The 16,184-nt window shown below is 39.1% G+C and overlaps 1 protein-coding gene across 13 annotated transcripts in view; it reads right to left on the reverse strand.

Annotated features, from left to right (window-relative positions):
* ANK3 (ankyrin 3) overlaps positions 1-16,184 on the reverse strand; it is a 591,855-nt gene that overhangs the window by 393,077 nt on the left and 182,594 nt on the right. The gene's annotated exons all lie outside the window — the stretch shown is intronic.

The raw sequence follows: 16,184 nt of genomic DNA on the forward strand, positions 1-16,184 counted from the left end.
ATATATATATTTTTTAAATGAGGTACTGTATTGAAACAGTAAGCATAGCAACTCATTCCAGGGCTAGAACTGTCACAGACATTTTACAGCAAAACCGAGTTCAGGTTTTCCTTTTCAATTTCTTGATTCAAAAGCTACAAAACTAAGATTGGATTTTAACAATCAGACACTATTTAAAACTGGTTTCGTATTGAAATATATATTTAGTGAACAGCCACAGTTCTCGCACTTGTAGAGCTAATAGCTTGTATAAGGCAAACAAGAAGAAGATGAATCCATTATTTTACGCAGAAAACAAAAGCAACTGGAAAAGAAACCAGGGAACCCAATCATATGAAAGCTACTGGTACAAATGCAAGGGACAGGTAGAGATTTTAAAATATATTGTGAAAATAAACACAAATGTACATGTTATGCATACACTACTAAAAGAAATCTCCGTGTTATCATCACCACTACCACCATCACCACATCTGTATTGTGAGAGATTTAGCAGCGTAGATACTGACAAAATCATTGCTCTGAGATGTTAGCATTTTAAGTCTTATCCATCATTTCAGTCCTCAAATTAAACATCCTGTATAGAACTTCTATGTGATGCTGTCATCTAGTAACCAAAGGTTTTGTATACCCGTTGTCTTTAGCAGATCTTCAGCATTCATTTGAGTTGATTAAAGAGTTTAGGAAACTATTCAGTAAACTATCCCCAGTCAGCAAAGGACAGGCTTTAAATCCTATTAAATTTAAGAAGGCAGATTTGCTATCAAACACGGCTTACAAAATATAATTTTGAAATACTCTGTGAGGTTTCCAGATCACATCTATGTGGGTGAAATGAAGCAAAAGAGCTCTCAAAACCACAAGCTTTGACAACAGAAAGGATTTAGTCCAATTAAGTGTTGCAGTGTCTTCTCAAGATCCTGATTAACTTTAACTTTAGCGTCTTTCCATTAATACCAGAGAGACGATGCGGTATTAGACATGCACATGGAACAAAATAAGCAGCATGGCGTATACTGAAATATTAACACAGATGAAACAAAATGTACAAAATGGCTTCTACCATCAACCTTTGCCTAGCAGCATCCTCAAGGGGTGGTTGCTGGGAGTTACATCCTCTCCTCTTGGGCCAGTTATGTTCACAAAGAAAGCCACCAGAGAGATAACTAGATGCCTGGCTCTAGCAGCCAAAATTGACACGGACTAGCTTAATACATTGCATCAAACCTTTGGTACTATGACTATCTTCACAGACTTTCTAAATTGATTGCATTTCCTTCCTTCCTCTGCAAAGAAATGTAGCTGCATGGATATTTTGTTAGTTTGAACCTGAGGCTTTTAAAACATTATTATTTTTTGCTGGATCCTGATTCAGTTTCCTAAAGTTTCAGCACCTCTTGTGAAAGTGATTTGATACTATTTCAGTAACTTAATACTCAAAAAAACAGTTTATTCTCACGTTGTGGCCTTTCTTCTTCAGGGTCTCTAAAGTGAGAGACTGTAAAGAAAAGTGGATCATGCTTTCACATCAGAAATTAATTTGGTTCCAAAAGTTCTTCTCAAAATTCTTTCCTAAAAACTTTGGTGCTGAACATCTGACGTGCATTTAGTAAACATTCAACTGCTTCTCAAAATATTTGATATCTGCATTTGACATCCAGTTTTATACAGCTTCATTAATTATTATTAATTATTATTTATTAGATTTATATCCCACCCTTCCTCCCAGTAGGAGCCCATTAATTAATAGGTGATTTTTATTTTTTTTACAGTGCTTGGTAAGTGACACGCTGTCACATTTTGTCCCTGAAAGTATGTGGCAGATAGCATGCAGTGATCTTTAACATTTGACAGCTAACAACTTATGAGGTTGCATATTTGACCTCTGCCAAAAATCAAAATTTTGTCAATAAGCCTACAGTCTTCAATTGGCACTGGTGGGTGGATGCAGGGAGAATCGCATTCTAAATCTGAATTCAGATTGAAGAGTTATATTTGAAAATTGAGTAGTGACGTTGGGAATTTCAAATATATGTGATCTCTTTAGTGGGGCTCTAGTTCTACTTAAGACTCCCAAATCCCTAAAATCCAATCTTGTGACCACTATCAGGTGCATGGTATTTGCCAATAGCATTCAATTCACACTGCATGGTGACAGGATCCCATGATGCTTACAATTGATGAGTGATGGCAGCATTTTTAACAGGGTGCAGTAAGCATCTCTCTCTCCCTCTGTGTGTGTATGTGCCTAAAAATGGCCTCAGGAAGCATGTTTATTTTTAGTTTATATTTTATATCAAAATTGTGTGCCAAATCATTATTTATAAATGACATATTGCATGTGGTGATTTAAAGGATATCATAAAACAAAAAAAAGCAGGTTTCTGCCCAAAAGACCTTTCAATCAAAATGCTAATAGTCGTGGAATCAAAGGAACAAGACAGAATGGAGAGGCAAATGTAATGAAGGATAAATGAAAATGAATGTAATTGTTTGTATGCAAGCTATGTTTTGGTTGTGGATGAGAACAAAGGGGTTAAACAGAACACTTAATGGGAAACAGTTTTGAAGGTCATACATGAATACAGACATTTGGGAACCTCAGTTACTCTCAGATGTACAATATCTAAATCTTTCACCAGACATCTTAAGCACTCCAACAGACAAATTCAGAAGCCCTCTATAAACTTTAAGCTTGCTTCTGGTTAACTGGCAACTACTCTTCACACCTCTGACAAAGACAAACACGTCTAACAGATATGTAGCAATGCTTTCCTTGGGAAGTCCCAGTGAATTAATTCCTTTATCACTGGCAGCCAGCCTGCTACAATACATAGGCTAAATTAAATGGTACAGTTGACTCCAGGTAGCAGGGGTTACAACGCAGTAACTCTGACATCACTATGCAGACAGAAGGTGGTGGGGGGAAGAAAACTGATCTTCATGTGCCGCAGAAACAGCATAAAAAAAACAAAGCTATTGCACATACATGCAGTGCAAACCTATCTATACATGTCTAATGAAGCAAGGCCCACTGAGTTCAATGGGATTTACGCCAAGGTAAATATGAATAAGATTGCAGCATAAGTGTTAACCACAACTTTTTTCATATGTAAGATCATAATGGGATATTTTTCCCCTAGGGCACAACTCGGTATGTTTTCATATCTGCAGTCTTTCTAGCTGGAAAAAAATGGCTAAAACCGATCATTAGATGGCTTAGGCATATTAATTAATAAACAAAACTGATGAAGGCTAGAGGCCTACAGACCATTTTTTCGTTGGTAAATTTGTATACTGCCGTCCAGCCCTCCCCAGTATAAATTCTGGACACTGAGAGAATCTCTCTCTTTTTCTTCCCCACCCATCCTGATGCTGCCTCTCTCTCCCCTCTTAATTTTTGGACTGATTTCTGGATTCTGGGTTGCTGTACAAAGATTAATCTGAACCAAAGTTTGGTTTTGGGAAGTCATGATGATCCTTATGCCTAGGCCAAAGCAGCTGATAAGATGCAGCATTTTTTAATACAGGTGTTATTCTTCCTGCCATAAAACTTTGAAATAAATATAGAAATATAGAAACATCTATATCCCCCCCCCAGATGACAGAATGCCTGGATGGGGGACAGCAGCACCAAATGCATCCTTGGAAAATTCAAACATTTTTACCCTCATTCCAAATAAACAGGAAAGGAGAGAATTTAACTCTGTGACCCATTCAAGCATGTGCTGGAACAACAGAGAATTTTTGTTTAATTGGAAATTAAATGTTAAACAATAAGGCTAACAGTATCTGAGTATCATTTTATGATATTTTCTACCATGTCATAAGCAGATGGGACTTATATTGCCTTGCCATAGACTGCTGAATCTTCCTCTGAAAGAATGGAGAAGTAGTTTGAATCCTAAAAATCTATTTTATTCTTGGACACTGCCTTGTGGGTGATAATAATGATTATCATCATTCTACCTCTTAGTTTTAGCAGAAGTTGGAGCATGGGCAGGTCTCCTACAACTTCTGCATTTACAGTATTATGTTTCCTTGTGTGATCCTGGACCAGTCCTGCTTAAATTCAAAGGACATCTATATTATTCTTTTCATGTATTTTATTGGAACCCCATAAACCACTATCTGATGTTATTACTTTAATTTCCTGATATTCTGGGGTATCTTTGGATCTGGCCTGCTCCCTGTTTGGAGTGAAGAGTTACCTATGTTTTTGTTTTAAAGCAGTGGTTTATAGAGAAATACCCCAAATATCATAAACCATAGGAGCTGGATTTATCCCTTGCCTGAAACCCTGGAGAGCCATTGCCAGTGAGTGTTGATAATATTAAACTAGATTGACTACTGCTCTGGCAGTATAAGGCAGCATCTTATGTTCCTACAAACCCTTTCACACGCATGTATTTCAGAGTTTCCCAGAGCTGTTTTGCCAAACAATCCCTTTGAGGTGCACAGGTCTATCTATAGACCTGCTCTGTAGGTTGTGGGAATGGACCTCATGGCAAAAATACAAAAACCTGGAGGGAACTCTACTATTCATCCAGAACCAGCTCTTCTGATATGCCTCATTTCTATATTGTCAATGCCTCTCAAATTTGTGTCCTTCCAGTCTGATGTATATAGCTTTTCCAAAGCCCTTAGTTCCAAGATCCATCCATTCAGGCATCCCTCCTGGGGAAATCACATTCTAAGAAAGCACATTCAGCAAAATCACATGGTAGAGTCTCCTTATTAGAAAGCATCTCTCCACACTGCAGGTGAAGGTTGTATTTTCAATGCTCCCTGTCCTCCCATATAAAGTACATTATACTTCAGAAAGCTTTTAAGCTTAGCCCTTTTCTGGGTATGCTAGTTCTCCACAAGCAGAAAAAGGTTTAAAAAAACCCATGAGGGAGCAATAAAAAAAAAGAGAGAGCACTCACTTGCACTGTTATAATCTCAGAAAGATTGTCACAGATTTCCCCCTAAACATGAAGATCAACCTCACTGGGTCTCAGGTGTTAATTAAGGCAATGCTGAAGAACTAGTCACTGTTCATTCCTGCCTTCTAGATGCAAAAATAATCACCAGTGTTTTTATTGTGGACATGGAATCCCATAGTTATAATACATCAAAAATGAACCAAGAAAGTATACTTTTGAAAAATGGGCTGTTTTGTGTCTCTTATAGCTATGTAACAGATGCAAACAGCCCTGCAAAATAGATGCAATGATAAGGAAGGCTTCACCTGTTGATCTCTGCCTATTATGAACCTGGCAAAGGAATAGAGACTGTCCTTAAGAAGGTGGCAGTCTTAAGGACACCAAGTTGTAATATTTATATCTGTAAAATAATATACTTGTTTAGGTATGCTGCCTTCAAAAACAAACAACTTAGTATTTCTTGAAAGAGGGAGGGCAATCAGATGAGTAAATGTGAAAAGGCTTGCAATGGCTCTGTTTTTGCCAAGCCATTATTAACTCTCATTGTACTCAAAGTTGTCACGAGGCAACAGAGAGAGAATCATTATGGTCATCTGCTCATATAGGGGCTGTAAAGACTTCACAAGCAACCCCTGTTGACACAGTATCAGCCAATTGCTGGTCATTTGCCCTTGGAGAGGCCCTGCCAATCAGTGTAGACAATACTGAGCTAGATGGACCAATGGTCTCACTTGGTACAAAGCAGGTTCATTTGTTCCTGTATTCCCTAGCAACATGATCTGTCAAGTGTGGGCTTGCCAGAAAATACATCTGACAATTGCAGCTTCCACATAATCTGTCTAGCAAGTGTAGGCTCCCAAGGAATTCAATGTGACAGTTATTTTCAAAGAAATTCCGTTTGCTAGACAATTGTCACCTATGGTGCCATCATCTATGGTGTCACTAGTCTCCCACTCTCTCCCCCAACAAAGAACAGAAGATATGAGACTAGGAAACAGTAAGAGATCTGCACAACCGTGCATAATTTTTTCAGCAAATCAATCAAGCAGATCCTAGAATACATTCAGGTATATATCCAATGACTTCTTTAAAATATGTCTCTTTACGCAACATAAAATCTACAACCAGTAAGCAGATAAAACCAGTTCTAGCAGGTAACTCTTATCATAGCCCGAGAATTCAAACTGGATGTTATTTACATTTTTAGTATGTTTTGAGGTAAAGGAGGTAGCACAGACCTTGATACCACAGGATTTTTATTTTCTCCACCATATTTTCCACCCAGCAGATATGCCAAATGAGAAAATTTGGCACAGTTAAAATCATCAGATTTTCTGAAATCCAACAAATTATACTTTGAATATTCAAAACAGCTAGCTACAGATAGTTCTTTGACACTATATTTGCTTGATAGTAATAAACAGAGAGCTGTTTCATATATACATGTAATCAAGTAATTCATAAGTATGTATGAGACAAACCACGGGCCAGAAATGGGGAACCTGTGGAACTTCAGATGTTGTTGGGCTCTCAACTTCCATCAGTCCCAGCCAGGATGGTCAATGGACACAAACAATGAGTTCAGCACTACAGGTTCCCCATCTTACAGGCAGTCTTATAAGACGGTAACACCACTCAATATCTCCATCTCAAGTGAACATTTTATTTATTTATTTATTTATTTATTTTATTCAGCTTATATCCCGCCCGACTAGCAAACAGCTCTCTGGGCGGCAAACATAGAAACATATACAATAATAAAATTACAAGATCAATATAACAAATATAAAAGTACATCATCTAAAATACCAATTACAACATTTACATAAATAACTTAGATTAAAATGCCTCAGAGAAGAGAAAGGTTTTAACCTGGCGCCGAAAAGATAATAGTGTCAGCGCCAGGCGTACCTCCTCGGGGAGACTATTCCACAATTCGGGGGCCACCACTGAGAAGGCCCTAGATCTTGTTACTACCCTCCGGGCCTCCCTATGGGTCGGGACCCAGAGGAGGGCCTTCGTAGTAGACCGTAGTGTACGAGCCGGTTCATAACGGGAGAGGCGTTCCTGCAGGTATCGTGGTCCCGCGCCGTATAAGGCTGTATAGGTTAATACCAACACTTTGAATCTGGCCCGGTAGCATATTGGAAGCCAGTGCAGGCGAGCCAGAACAGGTGTTATATGCTCAGACCGCTTAGTTCTTGTTAGCAGTCTGGCCGCTGTATTTTGCACTAGCTGTAGCTTCCCAACCGTCTTCAGAGGTAGCCCTACGTAGAGCGCGTTGCAGTAGTCCAAACGTGAGGTTACCAGAGCATGAACCACTGATGTAAGATCCTCCTTACTCAGATAGGGACGTAGCTGGGCTACCAACCGAAGTTGGTAAAACGCATTCCGTGCCACCGAGGCTACATGGGCCTCGAGTGATAGGGAAGAGTCTAAAATGACTCCCAAACTATGAACCTGATCCTTTAGGGGGAGTGTAACCCCGTCCAGGACAGGGTATGTATCCACCATCTGACCAGAGAAACCATCCACCAGCAGCATCTCAGTCTTATCCGGATTGAGTCTCAGTTTGTTAGTTCTCATCCAGTCCATTGTCGCGTCCAGACAACGGTTCAGCACATCGACCGCCTCACCTGAAGAAGATGAAAAGGAGAAGTAGAGCTGCGTGTCATCAGCGTACTGATGACAACGCACTCCAAAACTCCGGATGACTGCACCCAACGGCTTCATATAGATATTAAAGAGCATGGGAGACAAGACCGAACCCTGTGGGACCCCATATTGGAGAACCCACGGGGTCGAGCAATGTTCCCCAAGTATTATCTTCTGGAGACGGCCCGCCAAGTAGGAGCGGAACCACTGCCAAGCAGTGCCTCCAACACCCAACTCCGCAAGTCTCTCCAGAAGGATACCATGGTCGATGGTATCAAAAGCCGCTGAGAGATCAAGGAGAATCAACAGAGTTACACTCCCTCTGTCTCTCTCCCGATATAGGTCATCACACAGGGCGACCAAGGCCGTCTCAGTGCCAAAACCAGGTCTGAAACCTGAATGAAATGGATCTAGATAATCGGTTTCATCCAATAGCACCTGGAGCTGGTCAGCAACCACTCGTTCCAAGACCTTGCCCAAGAATGGAACATTTGCCACTGGTCTATAGTTGTTAAAGTCCTCTGGGTCCAAGGAAGGTTTTTTCAGGAGTGGTCTCACCGCTGCTTCTTTCAGACAGCCAGGGACCACTCCCTCTCGTAAAGAGGCATTTATCACTTCCTTGGCCCAGCCAGCTGTTCCATCCTTGCTAGTTTTTATAAGCCAAGAGGGGCAAGGATCAAGTACCGAAGTGGTTGCACGTACCTGTCCAAGCACCTTGTCCACGTCCTCGAACTGAACCGACTGAAACTCATTCAACAAAACATGACTAGACTGTGTTCCAGACACCTCATTAGGACTAACTGTCATAAAATGGGAATCTAGGTCCCGACGAATGCATAAGATCTTATGCTGGAAGTGCTTAGCAAACTCATTACAGCGGGCTACCGATGTATCTACCATGTCCTGTGGGCCAGGGTGGAGTAGCCCTCGGACAACTCTAAAAAGCTCCGCTGGGCGGGAGAGAGATGACTTAATAGTGGCGGCGAAATGTTGTTTCTTCGTCGCCCTCACCGCACCTACATACCGCTTGTGAACAGGTCAGATGCATATGATCACTGTTCATCACATGCATCTGTGGTGCTGCCTAACAAACAAACCCTGGAGGAGAGGAAATAATAGAAGAATTCAGGTGGCACGTAAAACAAAAGGTTTGTCACTGCAGAACCACATTCTTGGAGTGGAACCAGTTGTGTAGTTTCTTTTTTGTCATCCACTATAGCTCTGGGATTGCAAGCCGCATTTACATTGGCCATGCTGACCTCTAATGTCTAATATACTTTTGCAACGTATCAGAGTGCAAAAGTCCTACACTGGGAAAAAAACTTAAAAGGATACCTACAGTGAGCCTTGCTGGATCAGACCAAAAGTCTGTCTAATCCAGCATCCTGTTTCTCTCAGTGGCCAACCAGATGCCTACAGGAAGCCCACCCAGTAACTGGTATGCATAGGCATAATGCCTCTGAGATACTATATAGCTATTCATCTAACTTCTTAAACCATCTCCTAAATAAAAGGGGAATGTCTACAAGCAAGAGATCTTTGTTCATCATATGGAACCAAGATGATCAACAATACTTCACTGTGCACAATGCAACCTAAAAAAATTATTTGTTTTGCTACAAAAAGCTCATACTGGAATAGAAGGTGAGACTTCATGCTTTGGTGGGAAATAGTTCATGCATCAAAATGCATGCATTTCCCATACATATTTACAATTATACAAGATGAGCAGATGGGAAACAAGCACTCAAAACAGGCAGAAGTAACAATAATCTAGCACCCTAATATTCTGGAAATGACTTTTGTTAAGCCTGAAGCCTATCAGCAACCTTTCCTAGGCAGCTGTAGATTCTAAATTGTTGTGGGTTTCCCTTTGTTCTCTCCAGTCAGGGTTGAAAAACTTGTGCCTATCAGCCCCAATTCTAATAGGTAGGATGCAACACAAAATCCAGTAGCTTGGGGTAGCCATTGGCTATCAAAGAGCATTCAGGTACAGCTAGGATGGGGAAGACCTGGATTCAAAACCTCATACTGCTCTGTAGCTCTCTGGGTGACCTGAGGCCCAGCATCATCTCATGGTTTAACCTGTCTCAAAGGGTTGTTATGAAGATAAAATGAGGGAAAGAACAATATATGGTGCCCTGAACTCCTTGGAAAGAAGAGTGAGATAAAAATACAAAGCAAACAAAGGGCTCTATTACCACCAACCATCAAGTTGTAAGCTATACAAAAATGAAGAGAAAGGTAGTAATCTGACACAACCAAATGCTTGTTAAACTATAGAATTCGCACTACAAGATATGGTGATGGCCACCAACTGAGTTGGCTTTAAAAGGGGACTAAGACTAATTCATGGAGAACAAGACTTTCAGTGGCTACTAATCATGATGGCTATATCACTTCCAGTATCAGAAGCACCATGACTCTGAATGTCGGGAAGCATGACTAGGGGAGTGCTCTTGCGCTCATGTCCTGTTTGTAGACTTCCCATAGGCATCTGGTTGGCTACCATGAAAACAGAATGCTGGACTAGATGGGACTTTTGTCTGGTCCAGCAAGGCTCTTCTTTTATGTTCAGGGCAAAACATTTGAGTAGTTTTCTGCAAAAAATCAGCCTGAAAAAAGAATGAACAATGTGGATACATGGACTTAGAAAACACAAAATCTTGTGTTGCTATGTCTAAAACCTCACTTATGAAAACAGAGCCAGATTTTGTTTTGTTCTGTTTACTGCCATAGGCACTGGAAGACACAGCCTCCCTGTTACTACAGTTCATGTCTATCTCCCAGAAGCCTTTTCCATTCCCTTTGCCCTTTTCTGGCCCTGAATTTCCTCCTGGCTGATTTAATAGGCTATGATTGCCCTACAGTCTTCTGTGCAGTAAACACCAGTAGGACAGACCATTTTCTTGTTATCTTTCAGTCAAGAACCCTGCCATTTTTGTGTATCACTTGAATGAGAACTTCAAGAATCAGCAAAGGCAACCTTTCCCCCTCCGCAAATAGTGACAACTTTTTGTGAGGGAAGAGGAATTTATATCTTCATTCCACAAGGTGAAGGGAAGAAATACAGTCGAGTGTAGTCTAGAAGGTCTGTGGTGTCTTCTACGTTTGTTGGCATCTGAACGGGAACAGAACATGCAATATGAATAAAAATAGCCTGAACCAAAGATTGACAAATGAAACAGAAATATGTCGGTCAAGATGAAGGGGCATAATTAAGAATCTCTATGAACATTTTAGTCAAGGCTATTAACAGGCAACTTTAATGGGAAAGGACCTACTGCTCCTACTGACATATTAATGTTTTTCAAAAAATAGCAGCTTCAAAAAGAGAGAGAGAAATTCAGCAATGAATACCATTTATTGTATTGTTACTCACAGTAACCATCTGGGCTTTGTTTCTATTCATTTTAACACGTACAACTATTTGTTGCTTGCCGAAAAGCACTAAAAATATGAAACTCACCTCAGAGAATCAGGGAGTTCTTTCTACACAGCAGTAGAAAGTATGAAGTTTCCAATAGAGATGTGAAGGCCCGGGAAAAAATGGAATAACTAGAGTGATTCTGGTACCATTAAGAGTTAATCAGCTTGAAAAGGTTGCCTCAGCTGTGTTGGAGGACACCTTGCTGGTGAACACTGAGCATCTACCCTTGATGCTGGTGGGTGAATGGCATCCAGAAGCTCAATGTCAACTGAAGGAGAGATGAGGAGGTCAAGTTCAAGATCTGCACTAAGTGGCTGAACAGGAACATCTGGTATTTGCACTGTGGCTACTCATTGTGGCCCTGAGGTGTCATAATCTCCTTTGCTCTGATGTTGACCACTGGCCCTGTGGTTCTCTCTCCCCCTCCAAAAATCTTTGGTGTGGTGCTGTTAACTCAGAAGGAAGGTCCAGTGAAATGGTACTTCCTTCCATCATGGATTTTGGGACGGAAGCTTTTTTAAAACCTTATTTTACTTTAAATCAGCTGCTGGGACTTAATTAATGTCGTTTTTCAATTCTAGTAATTACTTCCAAATTTGCATATGTAGACTTCCCAGAAGGATTGCTCCGCCTGTGGCTGCCTCTGAGATGAGCTCTGTCTCAGAGGAAGCTTTTTTCAGTTTAAAATCAGTCAAAAGGGAACTTTGACTGGTATAAATGTTCTCTCAGGCAAGGGTGAACCGAAGAGATTATCCACAGAAACTTCGTTGGGCTGTCGGTGGCTGGAATTGATCAGGAATTCCCTGGGAAAACAAGGCATACCTAGCAGCCGAGGACGGAGTTAGGACTTCCAGCAAGCTGGACTGGAAAAAAGCGAGACATTTTTCTTTTAAACGATCTATAACAGGCGAGCTTTCTTCTGTCTAATCTTATCATTTGGCTTAAATTACTACAGCAAAAGAGATTTGTTTAAGAATCAGCAATCAAGATATCTGGGTGAGTTACACTTCTCTCTTTTATACAAGGATTTAAGGAGGAGGAAAGAAATTTTTTAAAAAACTTATCTTATTTTTTTATGGCAAAAAGCCGGCCTGAATTTGGAAACTATAAAGATTAAAACGGATGAGGGGCAACTTACCCGAAGAGAAAATCTGATTTAGATGATTATTTGATTGACATATGTCTGGGACTATTTTTTCTTGGTCTACTTTCTTTAGACGAATCTGCTGTTCGTGTATGTTACTAATTGTTCGGTGCTGTGAACCAAATTTGTTTTGCATTCTTGGACGTGCGGGAGATAAGAACTGTGCTGGCCAGATGATGTCAACAGGCATGGAATATTAACTCTTTCGTTGTTGGAAAAAAGCCTTTATGTTTGGGAACAGTGGTTAATATCAGAAATTAAAGGCTTCTTTTGGAATATTAACTCCTTTGTTGCTGGAAAAAGAAATAAATTGCTCTTTGCTTGGGAATAGTGGCTATATTGGAAATTGAAGGGTTTTTTTTCTCTCGGTCTTAAGAATGACAATCAAGAAAGTGGCTGAGACCCTGGATGTACAGGAAGGGGTCCTCTCTCTAAATATGTTTCAGAAAATAATGGATGAGATTGAGATGGCGAAACGGGAGCTGAGACAGGGTAGACAAGAGATGAAAATTGAATTTGGCAAAATGAAGCAGGAGCTGAAAGAAATAGGGGATTCTATGAGAGAGGAGGTAGATGAGATCAAAGATATAACTGGACAAGCAATAGAAGATGAAAGAAAAATTAAAGGGAGGATGCAAGTCCTGGAGATTGGAACAGATATATCAAGTGTGGAACTGGAAAAATATTTGGAGTTTGTGGATCCTGGAGATAAAGATTACTGTTTGGAATTCGGCGTTGTCCCTGGAGAAATTGATGAAGATATCAGAGATAAAGCTATCAATGTTTCGATGGAATTTCTGGACTGGAATGATTTGATGGAACTTGAAATAGAGAAAATTTATAGAATTAATTCCAGATATGTGACAATGGAAAAACTCTCAAGAGATGTGCTAGTGCATTTCGTAAAAAAGAGGAACAGAGATATGACTTTACAACAATATTTCAGCAACACATTCAGAATTGATGGCAAGGAAATATTTGTGATGAAGGAAATTCCCATCAGACTCTTACTATATGACTATGACTATGACAGCAAGATTATTATGGGTGCAAGGATGGAAGATGGAATTAACACTGATAATGGAAAAATGGCTATTGAAATTACTGGACCTAGCAGACTTTATGAGATGGATTAATTGACATGTTTATTTGGAGAAAAATCGATGGATATATTTCTCAAGGAGTGGAAACCTCTCTTTGACTTTTTGCGGAAAGAATAAAGTGATGTTAATGAGATTTGATGATTAATTAAGATAACTACTGGAGGAAAGTGATTTTGTAATATATTAAGAGACAGGTTTGTTATATATTATAGACCTATAACTGATCTGCGACAATCGGAAGTCAACATTTTATTTTATTGTTTAATTTGCTTCTTTTTTGTTTTGTTTTGTTTTGTGTTTGAAAATTTGAATAAAATTAATGATAAAAAAACAAATTTGCATATGTAAATATGAATTAGCACACCCATATTTTATGCAGATTTGGGTCCTGTGGGAGTGTGCCTCCAAATCTTTTAAGGTGAGCTACAATGGAAAGGTCCTTCTTCCATACATGCAGCATCCATCATAATGATTAGCATTTTTCTAGTGAAATTTATAAAGCCTTAAAAAACCAATTTGGGGGAACTGGTAATGTTGAAACACTACAATTTCTTCTCTTCTGTCAGTTGTTCATAGCTTTAACTTCTGGCATTGCTTTTCCCCAAACAATGGAAATTGCAGAAGTGATGCAACACATCTGCCTGTCCACTATAATGGCATTATGTTAGCCATTTCCAGTTAGCACTCCTCATTTCTTTCTTTTCAAAAACAAAACAGCCCTAAAATTAAAGGCATGTCTGTGCTTTACACAAATTCAATAGATGATCTGCTGAAACATAGCTAATATTGAGTAGGACACATTTCTCCCATAACCTCAATTCACTTTTTCTTCTTCTTCTGTAGATAGCCCAAAGGCCTTTCGTTGTTCTTATTAACACTAGTTCATAGTTGCCAGATAAATGCAATCTATCACAATGTGTATCTTAGAGCCCTACAGTTTCTGTTCTTACAGGGCAGAGCCATAATTGAAAATGAAGGGGAAGAGGAAAGCTGGTGAGGGGGAAGAATTGCCTGAAGTGCTTATATTTTTACATTTCAGAGATGCGGCGTTAGCCCCTGTTACACTACAGCCAAGAGATTTCTTCTCATCCAGTTTTGACAACCTTAATAGGTTAAAAAAAGGGGGGGTTATTACATAAGGCAACTGTTTCTTTTTTTTTTACAATAATTTTTATTCAAATTTTCATAAAACAAACAAAACAAAATCATAAAACATTCAAAGACAAAAAACAAAACAAAACAAAAATGATTAAACAAAAAAATAAAATGTTGACTTCCCATTTGTCGCAGATCAGTTATAGGTCTACAATATATAACAATCCTGTCTCTTAAATTATATTATAAAATCACTTTCCTCCAGTAGTTATCTTAATTAATCATCAAATCTCATAGACATTACTTTATTCTTTCCACAAAAAGTCAAAGAGAGGTTTCAATTCTTTAAGAAATATATCTATCAATTTTTCTCCAAATAAACATATCGATTAATCCATCTCATCAAATCTGTTAAGTCCAATAATTTCAATAGCCATTATTCCATTATCCCTATTAATTCCATCTTCCATCTTCAATAGTCCTGTTAAGTCCAGTAATTTCAGTGTCCAATCTTCCATTATCAGTATTCCATAATAATCTTGCTGTCATAGCCATAGTCATATAATAAGAGTCTGATGGGAATTTCCTCTATCCCAAATATTTTCTTGCCATCGATTCTGAATAAGTTGCTGAAATATTGTTGTAAAGTCATATCTCTGTTCTTCTTTTTTACAAAATGCACTGGCTCATCTCTTGAGAGTTTTTCCATTGTCACATGGCTGCAGTTAATTCCATAGATTTTCTCTATATCAAGCTCCATCACGTCATTCCAGTCCAGAAGATTATCCAAGCCATTGATAACTTTATCTCTAATATCTTCATTAATTTCTTCAGAGATAACGTTAAATTCCAAACAGTAGATTTTATTTCTAATATCCATAAACTCCAAATCTTTTTCCAATTCCACATTTGTTCCAATCTCCAGGGCTTGTATCTTCCCTTTATTTTTTCTTTTCTCATCTCTGATCTCATTCTCCTCTCTCACAGGATCCCCTATTTCTTTAAGCTCCTGCGTCATTTTGCTCAGTTCAATTTTCAGCTCCTTACTGCCCTGTCGCAGGGTTTGTTTCGTTATCTCAATCTCATCCATTATTTTCTGAAACATAATTACTTCCAGATTCTCAGCCACTTTCTTGATTGCCATTTTTAAAACCACGAAAACAAAACAAAACAAAAATAAAGAAGAACCACTTCTTATTTCAGCAACAATTGGGTTAATATTCCAGGCTTGATGACATCACAGTATAAACAAAGCAGCCTGCCTTATCTCTCTATGTTCAAGAATACAAAACAAATTTAGTTCCCAGCATCAAAACAGTTAGTGGCGTCGTGAAGAAGCAGATTCGTCAAAATAAAATAGACCAAAAAGGGAATAGTCCCAGACAATATAATGTTCCAAAGTTCATATTTTTTATTTTTTTCTCCTCGGAATAGAAATCCCTCTTCTGTTTATATCTTTAGAATGCACTTCCAGGACAGCTTTTTGCAATAGAAACAGAGATAAGCTGTTAATTTCGTGAATAACAGAGAAGAGTTATAGCTCACCCAGAAGTTCTTTAAAGCTGATTCATTTGACAAATCTCTTTTTGCTGCAACAATTTAAACCAAGTAAAAAAAAAAATAGAAAGAAGAGTGCTTGCCTGTTAGTCCGTTTTCTCTTTGAAGAAGAGATAAACGTATCGCATTAATCAGATAGAGCTTGTTCGGAAGTCCGTCCGGCATTGCTGGCTGGACCTTTTCTCATAAATTAATGAAATCCAGTCCTCCCAACAAAAACAGGCTTTTGAGGTTGATCTCTACGTTTCTCCCTGCCCGGGAGAAATTTCATC

The sequence above is a fragment of the Rhineura floridana genome, chromosome 7 (genome assembly GCF_030035675.1).
Source record: "Rhineura floridana isolate rRhiFlo1 chromosome 7, rRhiFlo1.hap2, whole genome shotgun sequence".
In the NCBI taxonomy this organism is placed as follows: domain Eukaryota; kingdom Metazoa; phylum Chordata; class Lepidosauria; order Squamata; family Rhineuridae; genus Rhineura; species Rhineura floridana.